Source organism: Chiloscyllium plagiosum, unplaced genomic scaffold (assembly GCF_037043375.1).
Source record: "Chiloscyllium plagiosum isolate Xiang-an unplaced genomic scaffold, Cpla_swu_hap1 HiC_scaffold_50, whole genome shotgun sequence".
NCBI classification, from domain to species: Eukaryota; Metazoa; Chordata; class Chondrichthyes; order Orectolobiformes; family Hemiscylliidae; genus Chiloscyllium; species Chiloscyllium plagiosum.
In genome coordinates this window covers 29,294,043-29,306,618 of record NW_028270188.1, presented here as the reverse complement: position 1 = coordinate 29,306,618, position 12,576 = coordinate 29,294,043, and positions in this window count along the sequence as shown.

Here is a 12,576-nt window from a genome sequence, read left to right as displayed (position 1 = left end):
GTGCCTCAGAAATTGTCACAGTCAGTCAGAGAGTGTCACAGTGTTTCTCACAGCGTGTCAGAGAGCGTCACAGTGTATCTCAGGGGGTCAGAGAGAGTCACATTGTGTCACAGAGAGAGTCAGAGAGTGACACAGTATGTCTCAGAGAGTGTGAGAGAGAGTCAAAAAATGTCAGTGTGTCTCAGAGCGTGACCGAGTGTCTCAGAGAGTCAGTGAGAGACAGCAAGTGTCACAGTGTGTCTCAGAAAGTGTCAGTGTCTCAGGAAATGTCACTGTCTGTCAGAGACTGTCACAGTGTGTCAGAGAGTGTCTCAGTGTGTCCCAGAGAGTGTCGCAGTCTGTCAGAGTGTGTCACAGTGTGTCTCAGAGAGGGACAGAGAGTGACATAGTGTGTTCCAGTGTGGCAGATAGAGTCACAGAGTGTGACAGAGTGTCTCAGACAGTGCCAGAGAGTGCCAGAGAGTGTCACAGTGTGTCTCAACAGTGCCAGAGAGTGCCACAGACAGCTTTAGGGACAGTCAGAGAGTGTCGCAGTGTGTCTCAGAGATTCAGGGAGAGTCATAAAGTGTCACAATCTGTCAGCGAGTGTCAGTGTGTTACAGAGAGTCAGCGAGTGTCACAGTGTGTTTTAGAGATGGTCAGATAGGATCAGAGAGTGTCACAGTGCATCTCAACGTGTCAGAGAGAGTCACAGTGTGTCTGAGAGAGTTTCAGAGAGCGTCAGAGAGTCTCATTTTGTGTCTCAGTGATGTCACAGAGAATTTCACCATGTGTCGGAGTGTATCTCAGTCCGTCAGTGAGTGTTACAGTGTGTTAGGGGGTGTCACAGTCTGTCACAGTCTGTCAGCGAGTGTCACATTGTGTTTCGGAGATTGTCAGAGAGAGTGTCAGAGAGAGTCACAGTGTGTCACAGTGTGTCTCAGAATCTCAGAGAGAGAGAGAGAGTGTCACAGTGTGTCACAGTCTGTTAGAGAGTGTCACGGTGCGTCTCAGAGAGTGTCACAGTGTGTCCCAGAGAGTCAGAGAGAGTCAGAAAGTGTCACAGTATGTCTCCGTGAGTGTCACAATGTCTCAGAGAATGTCATCGTGTGTAAGGGAGTGTCACAGTCAGTCAGTGTCACAGTTTGTCAGAGAGTGTCGAAGTGTGTCTCAGGGAATCAGAGAGAGACGGAACGTGTCACAGTGTCACAGAGAGCATCACAGTATCTCAGAATATGTCACGGTGTGTCAGAGTTTGTCACAGTCTGTCAGAGAGTGTCACAGTGTGTCTCGGAGAGTGTCACAGCGTGTCTCAGAGAGTGTCAGAGAGAGTCCGAGAGTGTCACCGTGTGTCTAAGAGAATGTCAGAGAGTGTCAGAGTATATCACAGTCTGTCGGAGAGTGTCACAGTGTGTTTCAGAGAGAGTCAGAGAGTGTGACAGTGTGTCTAAGAGAGTGTGAGAGAGTGTCACCGTGTGTCTAAGAAAGTGTCAGAGAGCGTCAGAGAGGGTCACAGTCTGTCTCAGAGAGAGTCAGAGTGTGTCACAGTGTGTCACAGTTTGTCCGAGAATGTCACAGTTTGCCTCAGAGGGTGTCAGAGAAAGACAGAGAATGTTAGAGAGGATCATAGTGTGACTCAGACATAGTCAGAGATTGTCACAGTGTGTCTCAGAGTGTCAGCGAGAGTCACATAGTGTCACAGTGTGTCTCAAATTGTCAGATAATCAGAGAGTTTCACAGTCTCTATAAGAGAGTGTCATAGTGTGTCACAGTCTGTCAGAGAGTGTCACAATGTGTCACAGAGATGTCTGAGAGGGTCAGAGAGTGCCACTGTGTGTCACAGAGAGTCTCACACTGTGTATCAGAGAGTGTCACAGTGTGTCACAGTCTGTAAGAGAAGGTTACAGTGTATTTCAGAGTGTGTCAGAGAGAGTCAGAGAGTGTCACAGTGAATCATACTCTGTCTCGGAGAGTGTCAGAGAGTGTCAGTGTTTGTTTCAGAGAGGGTCACAGTCTGTCAGAGAGTGTTACAGTGTGTCTCAGAGAGTGAGAGAAAGAGTCAGAAAGTGTCACAGTTTTTCTTAGAGACTGTCAGAGAGTGTCACATTGTATCACAGTGTGTCTCAGAGAGTCAGAGAGTGTCACAGTGTGTCTTAGAGTCAGAGAGTGTCACTGTGTGTCTAAGAGAGTGTCAGAGAGTGTCAGAGAGTGTCACAGTATGCCTCAGAGAATGTCAGAGAAAGTCAGAGAATGTCATAGTGTGTCATAGTCTGTTAGAGAGAATCATAGTGTGACTCAGAGATAGTCAGAGAGTGTCACAGTGTTTCTTAAAGAGTGTCACAGTGTCACAGAGAATTTCACCATGTGTCAGAGTGTGTCACAGTCGGTCAGAGAGTGTTACAGTGTGTCAGGGAGTGCCACAGTCTGTCACAGTCTGTCAGAGAGTGTCACATTGTGTTACGGGGAGTGTCAGAGAGAGTCAGAGAGTGTCACTGTGTTTCTCAGAGAGTGTCGGTGAGGGTCTGCGAATGTCACAGTGTGTCTCAAAGTCTAAGAGAGAGTCATAGAGAGTGTCACAGTGTGTCTCAGAGAGTGTCAGAGAGAGTCAGAGAGTGCCACCGTGTGTCTAAGAGAGTGTCAGAGAGTGTCACAGTGTATCACAGTCTGTCAGAGAGTGTCACAGTGTGTCATCGCCGGCCACACACCGGCGCCTGCCTGACCCTCACTGCCATCCGCACACTGCTCCCAGCCTGACCCTCACAACCATCCACAAACCGTCCCCAACCTGACTCTCACCGCCGTCCCGCACCGCCCCAGCCTGACCCCCACTGCCATCCACACACCAGCACCAGCCTGTCCCTCACCGCCATCCCGCACCACTCCAGCCTGACCCACAGAACCGTCCACCAACCCCCCCAGCCTGACTCCACCGCTGTCCACCAACCGCCGCCAGTCTGACCCACACCGCCGCCCATACACCGCTCCCAGCCTGACCCTGACCACTGTCCATACACCGCCAGCAGCCTGACCCTCACCGCATCCAACACCGCCCTCATCCTGAACCTCACCATCATCCACACACTACCCCCAGCCTGACCACCACCGCCATCCACTCTCTGCGCCAAACCTGACCCCACCACTGTCCACACATCACCCCCAGCCTGAACCTCACCACTGTCCACACACCGTCCCCAGCCTGACCCGCACCATCGTACACACACCGTCCCCAACCTGACCCTCACTACCACCTATTTTAGTGTCACCTTGAAACTTACAAATCATGCCTGTACATTCTCATCTAAATCATAGATATGTGTAATATATGAATATATGGTCCCAGCACCGACTCCTGAGGCATTCCACTCATCACAGGCCTCCAGTCTGGCAAGCATCCTTCCAGGACTACACTCTTCTTCCTATCATCAAGCTAATTTTGGACCTAATTTGCCAACTCCCCCTCAATTTCATGTGATTTAACCTTCCAGAGCAGCGTACTATTTGGAACCTTATTGAAGGCCTTACTGTAATCCATAAAGGCTATATATGCAACCATGCTCTTGCCAAAGTTATTGGCACTTCATCAATGAAGTCTAACAAATATGTGAGCCATAATCCTCCATTTACAAGGCCCTGTCTTTCCAAATGCATGTATATCTTCTCCCTCAGAATCTTGTCAAATAACTTACCTGCTACAGATTTTAGGTTTACTGGTCTATAGTTCCCCGGTTTGTATTTGTAGCCCTTCTTGAATAGCAGTACAGCATTCACTCCCCTCCAGTCCTCCAGGACCTCACCCATTGGCTACCGATGATGCAAAAGTACCAACCAGGGCCCCCGCTATTTCTTTCCTGTCCTCCTGCAGTGTTCCTGAATATATATGGTCAGGACCAGGAGATTTATAGAAATACAACAAAGTATGAAAAATATGTCTATTTATTTCAGGTAAAACACCCAAGAGTGAGTTAACAATGATTAGCATAATAAATTAAAGATTGCATGAATCACAGGAAGCAACTTCAGAAGAATTCCAGACATTGTGGAATCCTGAGAATTCACAGAAATTTACGATCCAGAAATGGAGCGCCAAATAACGGGTAAGGAAATCAAAAAGCGAACTTGCATGCAAACAAACAGGAACACAAAGACTGCATAAATCTATGATCTATATTTCAAAGGAAAGAGAAAAGCATAGTCAAATGTGGAAATCTGCAATCAAGAGAGACAAGGTTCTTATGGATAACAGGGAAATGTCCAAGTAAATAACCAGTTACTTTCCATCTGTCTTCATGGAGAAAGATCCAGAAAATCACCCAGAAATACAACGTCATTATATAAGACTTGTGGATCGAAAGACATAAAGTCAATTTATATCAGTAACAAGGCTCTACTTGAACATACAGCTGGATTGAGCATTGCTAACCTTGACAAACCAGATGTACGTCATACCAAAATCTTCAGAAATAAACCACTAATAGAAGTATTAGTTGCACTGTCGATGACTGTGTTCTATTACCCAGTGCATTCTGCATAGTCTGGAAGCCGTTGTAGATAAATGGACATGAGTAAACGTGATCCAAGCACTATAGATGTACGGTAGTGATCCAAGCATCTACAAAGGGAAGAAGCGATAGGGTGGAGAACTGCAGACCAATTAACTTGACATTTGTGGGGAAACTGTTGGAATCTATCATATAGGATGTGATATTCGTTATTTAGAAATTAACAGCAACATTGGAGAGAATCAGTATGCATTTCTGAAAGGGCAATCATACTTTACAAGCTTTGGAATTGTTTGAAGTTGATTCTTAGAGCATAGATAATGGGAAACCAGTACAAATGGAATATTTTAGATTATCAGAAGTCTTTCCATAAGAACTCACACAATGAGTTCGTAAATGCAATGAATGTGAAGGGTATTTCGAGGAATATATGCAAGTGGTAAGTTAAAGTTTGGATTGCCTTACTTTAAGGGAGTGAGAATATAGATGTAAAGACATGTTGAAGCAGTTTAACAGCGTGTTGGTGAGTCCTGTACCTGAAATATTGAGTACAGTTTTGGTCACAAAATTTGAGAAAGAATATACTGACCACAGAGGAAGTTCAATGGACATTCTCCAGATTAACCCCTCAGTTGGCGAGATTGCGTGATGAGGAAACTCGACCTGTGTTTCAAAGAACGAGATTTGGGTCACTGCGAAATGTATAAAATTCACAAAACATGTGACAAGTTGAAAATTAACAGGATGTTTCTCCGGCTGCCTAATCCACATTCAAGGGAAATACTGGCAGGATAAGGGACAGACCATTTAGGACTGCAATGAGAAGGAAATTCGGCACGTATAGTGGACTAACTAACACAGGGGCATGGAAACCTGCTGGCAGGGCAAGATTAGGGAGAATTCCCAATTATTCTACAAGTGTGTCCAGCGGAACAGAATAACCAGGGAACAGGTAGGTTTCATTAGTGACTTGCCAAATTGCATCCAAATGAAGTATAGTGGTAGGAGACACAAGGTGGTGGTTGATTGTTTGTGTGACTGGAGGCCAGTGTCCAATGGTATACCACAAGGATCAGTGCTGTATCTCTTATTGTTTGTGATTCGGAGGTGCTGGTGTTGGACTGTTTGGACAATGCTGTTAATCTCATAACACCAGATTAGAGTCCAACTGGTTTATTCGGCGGCACTAGCTTTCGAAGTGCTGCTTCTTCATCAAAGCGCACAATCACCTGATGAAGAAGTAACGCTTCGAAAGCTAGTGCCTCCGAATAAACCTGTTGGACTCTAACCTGATGTTGTGTGATTTTCAACTTTAATATTTGTGGTACTCATAAATGATGTAGCTGTGAATATGGACGAGGGGTGGGGAGCGTGATAAGTAAGTTTGTGTTTGATACACAGATTGGCCGTTGGCTGGCAGTGAGGAGGAAGGCCTTAAGTTACGGGAAGATACAGATGGAATGGTCAGCTGGGAAGATCAATGGCAGATGGAAAGTAAACCTGATAAATATGAGGTGATGCACTTTGGAAGAAGGAACCAGACAGGAGAGGACTCAATGAATGGGAGCACACTAGGAAGGTCAGAGAGTGCTTCTCCACACATCCCTGAATGTGAGTGGACAGGTTCATACGCAATTTGGGAAAGCATAGGGGACTGTAAACATAACCTTGATTCATTGAGGATCAGATTATAAGAGCTATGCGGAACTTTGGTGAGGCCAAAACGGAACACTGTGTGTAGTTCTGGGAACCATATTACAGGAATGATGTGACTGCACGGACGGGTGCAGAGGAGATTCACCAGAATGTTCCCTGGGATGGAGCATATCAGCTATGGAGAGAGGCTGGATAAGCTTGAGTTGTTTAGTTTGGAGGAGAGGAGGCTGAGGGGGACGTATTCAGAAGCATAGGATTACGAGGAGCATGGACAGGGTGGATGGACAGCAGCTGTTCCTTTTAGTCAAAGGGGCATATTTTTAAAGTGAAGGGTTTGTGGTTTAGTGAGGATTTGAGGATTGCTTTTCAGCCAGTGTGTATTGGGGTCTGCAGTGCACTTCTTGAGAGGGGAGATGTCAGTGCAAACTCAAAACCATTAGAAAATACACGGTTGTGCACTTAAAATGTCTTAAGATTCACGGCTAGGCGTATTGTGTCGGAAAGTAGGCCTTATGTAGACCATGCTGTATTTCTGATAGTACAGAGTTTTTGCTTCTGTGATTGTATGGCTGTAGAAGGCCAATCAGTGAGTACCTTAAAATAGCAATTGATAGGCTTCTGAAGAATGTCTTAACAAAGTTTATAAGACAGAACTTGTGATATTTTCTGAAAATATGTTAATGGCAAAATTAAGAGAAAGAAATGTGCAGTTTTCCTACAGTTTGATGTCAGATAATTGAGGACCGGGAAATGGTAGAACTATGGAACAAAAGTTTCAGTTTGCCTTCACAGAGGAAAACAAAATAAAAAAGAAAACTTCCTAGCAATACGAGGAATCATTCGTCTGGTGAGAAAAAGGGAATAGAATGAAATTAGCAACTAAACAGTTTAGAGAAAGTATCGGAATGAAATTAATGGACATAGACAAAGTCAACAGAGATTTATGAAATGGGAATCATATTTGAGAAAGTGACTTTTAGCAACATTATGGAGAAGGTATCAATGTAATACGAGTGGAATCTCAGAAAGATTTTTGATAAAGCCTATTGTGCGAATTCGAATCCTGTGGGACTGGGTCTAACATATGGTCATGGTTTTAGAATAGGAGAGCTGGCAGGAAACACTGCGCAGGAATAAAACAACATTTCTTTTCAAATGGAAGGCTAGGAGGATATAGCAAGGATCGTGTCTTGGGCCCCAGCTATTCCCAATACACATCATATATTTGGTTGACGGGCTCAAATGCAATATTCACAAGTCTGCTGGCAGCACTAAACGATGTCAACATGTGAGTTGGTGAGGATGATGTAAGAAAGCTCCAAAGTGACTGAGACAAGTGAAATTACTGGGAAAATACGTGGCAGATGGAGAGCAAAGGGAAAGATGATATGTTGTGTTCTTTGATGCGAACAATGGACTGGCAGCCTCTCATTTGAAAAGGGATTGGTTGAAAAATGTTGTTCTCGGAAGGAACTTAAGCTGCATTTTCGTTTATTTCTGTGCAGCCCTCTGAGTACATGCAGGACAGCGAGCCTGAAACCAGTAGTCAATGCTGGGAATGGCGTTGACACGCTGACCAGTGTATATAGACCCAACAAGTGGGGAGCTGTAACATTGAAAAGAATCAGGATCACCTTGTACACCAGTCATGAAAGCAATATTGTAGGAGCGGAAAGCAGGTAGACAGATAAATGATTTATTCACCTTCATTTCAGGGGAATTGAGTGCAGGGTCAGTCTGGGGCGTTAGTGGATGGCAGTGAGGGTCAGACCGGGGCGTTATTGGACGGCAGTGAGGATCAGGCGGTGGGTGGTTGGTTGATGGCGATGAGGGTCAGACTGGGGCAGTTGGTAGACGGTGGAGAGGGTAAGGCTGAAGACGGTGTATGGGTGGCAGTGAGTTTCAGGCTGGGGACGGTGAGTGGGCAGTACTGAGGGTCAGCGTTGGGGTAGTGTGTGGACGGCAGTAAGGGTCAGGCTGGTGGCGGTGTGGGGACGGTAGTGAGGGTTATTCTGGGTGCGGTGTGTGGGTGGTTGTGAGTGTCAGTCTGGGGTGATGTGTGGACGGTGCAGTGTGTCAGGCTGGGGGCGGTGTGTAGACAGTGGTGAGGGTCAGTCTGGGTGCAGTTTGTGGACGGTGGTGGGTTCAGGCTGGTGACAGTGTGTGGGTGGCGGTGAGGGTCAGGCTGGGGGTGGTGTGTGGATGGCTAGTGTATTGATGGTCGTGAGGGAGAGGCTGCTGATGGTGTTGGACAGCAGTGTGGGACAGGCTCGGGGCGGTGTGTGGGCGGTAGTGAGTGTCTGGGTCGGGGCATTGTGTGTTCTTGTTGAGGGTCATGCTGTGGGTGGTGTGTGGACAGCAGTGAGGATAAAGCTCGGGCGTTGTGTGGGCGGTCGTGTGGGTCAGGCTTGTGGCAGTGTTGGATGGTGGTGGTGTCAGGCTTGAGGCGGTTGGTGAACAGTGGTGAGGGTCAGGCTGGGGTCGGCGTGTACACGGCAGTGAAGATCAGGCTGGGGGTGGTGTGTAGATGGTGTTGAGGGTCAGGCTGGGGTCGGTGTGTGAACGGCATTGAGTGTCAGGCTAGGAATGGTGTCTGGACGGTGGTGAGCTTCACGCAGGGGGCGTTGTGTGGACTGCGGTGAGGGTCAGGCTGGGGGTGGTGTGTGGGTTTCTGTGAGGTTCAGGCTGGGGGTGGTGTTGGGTGGCGGTGGGTGTCAGGCTGGGTGCAGTGTGTGGACGGCGGTGTGGTTCAGGCTGGGGGTGATGCGTGGGCAGCGGTGAGTTTCAGGCTGGGGGCGGTGTTGAGTGGCGTTGGGTGTCAGGCAGGGGGTGGTGTGTGGACGGTGGTGAGGGACAGGCTGGTGGTGGTGTTGGACGGTAGTGAGGGACAGACTGGTGGCGGTGTGTTGATGGCAGTGAGAGTCAGGCTGGAGCGGTGTTGGATGATGGTGAGAGTTAGGCTGGGGACGGTTTGTGGACAGCAGTGTGGGTCAGGCTGGGAGCGGTGTGCGGATGGCAGTGAGGGACAGGCTGGGGCGGTGTTTATACGGCGGTGAGGGACAGGCTGAGCGGTGCTGGACGGCAGTGAGAGTCAGGCAGGGGGCGGTGTATGGATGGCAGTGAGGGTCAGGCTGGGGTCGGTGTTTGGATGGCGATGAGGGACAGGCTGGAGGCGGCGTGTGGACGGCGGTGAGGGTCAGGCTGGGGACGTTGTGTGGTCTCAGTGAGGATCATGTTTTGGGTGGTGTGTGGGGCCACAGCATGAGGATAACGCTAGGGACGGTGTGTGGGCGGCCGTGAGGGTCAGGCTTGTGGCAGTGTTGGACAACGGTGGTGTCAGGCTGTGGGCGGTTGGTGGACAGTGGTGAGGGGCAGGCTGGGGTGGTTGGTGGACAGCGGTGAGGGGCAGGCTCGGGCAGTTGGTGTGCAGCGGTGAGGGGCAGACTGGGTCTAACAACCATTGGTCTCCTACTGAATGTTATATTGTATTTTCCCAATTCACTGGAGCGAACTTGACACTCACGCCTCTGGGCTTCCATGATGTTTGACCAGAATGTTCAAACATTCCACATTGAATGCAGACACCGTGTAAAATACAACATATTAATGTCACTATTCCTCCAAAGCTGCTTCAGAGCAAGGTTAGTAATTAGTCCTTCCGACCACACAATAGAGAACAGACAATAGACAATAGGTGCAGGAGTTGGCCATTCTGCCCTTCGAGGCTGCCCCACCATTCAATATGATCATGGCTGATCATCCTTAATCAGTATCACACAACACCAAATCCGAAATAATCTGCTCTCTCGTTTGGTTCACAACATACTCTTCAACCTACCTGATATACACTTATGAAATTTATTTTTCACAACATTAGCAGTAACTTAGTTAACTCAGTTTCGAATGTAACTTGACACCATGCATTATTACTGCAGAACCCACGAGTATTTGTTACTCATTCACAGGATGAGGGCTTAGCTGGATAACCAGCATTTACTGACCATGCCAGATGGCAGTTAAGAGTCAACTGGAGTGACATGCAGGCCAGACCAGAAAAGAAAAGCCGTTTCATTCCCTAAAGGACATTAGTGAACCAGATGAGTTTTTCCAACAATCAGGAATGGATTCCTGATCATCATAAACCCTTGATTCCAGATACTTATTGAATTCAAATTCCACAATCTGCCATGGCAGGATTTGAATCCATGTCCCCAGAACATTACCGGAGTCTCTAGGTTAAGAGCCCAGCGATAATATCAGTATGTCATAGCTTCCCTATGCATATAGTTGCATATATAATTTCCAGAGCATATGATGCAAAATATTTGTGCGACAGTTTTGGTTCAGATATATAACACAACAAGTTTGTTTCTCCTTGCTATTTGTTGGACCCACCCAAACCCATTCTGTGGAATCTGAGGGACAGAGCCTGTGTCGTTATTAGTGATAGACTTGGATACGACATTCGGGGAGCCTCACCTCGATGCTGAGATGATCTGAAGACATGTCCAGCAATCCGGGACAAGCATCAATGTCCGTTCCACTGTCAGGATAAGTGTCACTGTATATTCTCATTGCTCCCTCACACTCACTGTATGTCTCTTATAGCACCTACCCTCGACCAAGTCTCACACTATATCTCCAGTAAGGCTCAAGCACGACCACACTCGCTGTTGAATTCAGCACCTTCCCTCCCCCACATTTTCTGTCCCTGATGCAATAGCCCCGCACACTAATAGCACTATATGGATACAACACTATGGACAGACTCCCTCCGGCCACCTCACCATGTCACACCTCACTTAGTCCTGCACTAACAGCAGGGCCATCCACTCCCACCCTCACTCATTCCCTCCCTTTCTCCCATTCCAGCAGAAACAGCCTGAAATAGGATAGAAAGGGCCAAGCCGGGTGGTGGAGTGCCGGATATCAGTTCCCTCATCCCTCTACCCTGACGTGTGGGGAGGATCCTGGAGAGCTCCAGAAAGGACCAGGAGGCCTTGTGTGGAGATTCTGAAACATCCACGTCCCACCAACCGAATAAGGAGCATTGTTCAGTAAAGAGCAATTCTCACTTCAAACCTACTGTCAGTTCCAACCTCATCTCTCTCACTCGCAGAAGAACAGATACCCCATTGCACAGAGATGGAGGCATTGAAATACACAGACGTATTGGTAAATACCCCAACATTCTAACATACACAATGCATACAAGGAGATAAGCATGTACACACGTAAAAGCACACAAAGACATAAAACGTCACACACAAATAGACACAAACATAGATAGAAACATACAGGCTGATACAATGACAGACAGACATAGTCACACAAATACAAAAATAACAAGTACATGGACACACACACACTTAAATACACATTAAGAAACAGACGCGAGTGCAATTATGACACAAATAAGAAGATTTTTGATTTATAAGGAGATCAAGGATTCTAAGGAGAAGGTAGGAGAATGATGTTGAGGAACATACTAGAAATGACTGAATGGTATATCAGACTCGATAGGCCAAATGCTCTAATTCTGCTCCTTTTTTTGAATGCTCGTGTGGTGTTATGCTATCAGGTATTCTCTTCCTAAGACAGTAACAGCATCATATTTGATTGGAAACAGTCAGTGGTAATATGGGAAAAGATTGGAGGGTAGAATGGTTAATGTCTATTCCTAGTTATTGTACCACTTTATCCGAAAAGGGGCAGTGATTTGATATGAGGTTAACACAGTTTTTAAAAAATGTGTCCCACAATGAAAGAAGGATGTCCCTTTCCCTTTACTGTTGTTCTATCTGCGGTGTCCTCATCCTCAGGGAGCAGTGAAGACTCGGTTAATTAAGGTATTTTAGTTTGAGCTTGACTGATCTTTGCCGGACAGGAGAGACAATGTTTATTGGGAACAAACTGGAGTCGGATGGTCAGACACACTCGGATCAGCCATAGGCATTCTGAATGGTGCCACCAAATGGCCAACTGCTGCCCCTTTCCAATGTGGTGTTCCATCAATCCACCCTCCCAGCCGTTACAGGAATATACTGCTGCCCCTACCCCATGTGTTGTTCCCTCAATCCACCCCTCGATGATGTTACAGAGATATACTGCTGACCATACCCCATGTGTTGTTCCCTCAATCCACCCCTCAGTACGATTACAGGGTAGAGGACCATCCCATTCAACCAGACTGTATCGTTACAATGAGACGGGAGGAGACCATTCTGCCCCTCCAAAGAATTACACAGGAATATAGGATGAAGTAATTCAGCTCGTTGTGTACATTACACAGCCCAGGACGAGGCAATTTAACCCGCCTGAACTGCTGCATAGGAACAGGGATGCTGTCACTAACAGGAAATAGACAGTACAGATATATGATTTTTTAAACAAAACTGTAACTAGTTTTGACTCAGCGATCACTGTAGGGTCATCAATGATC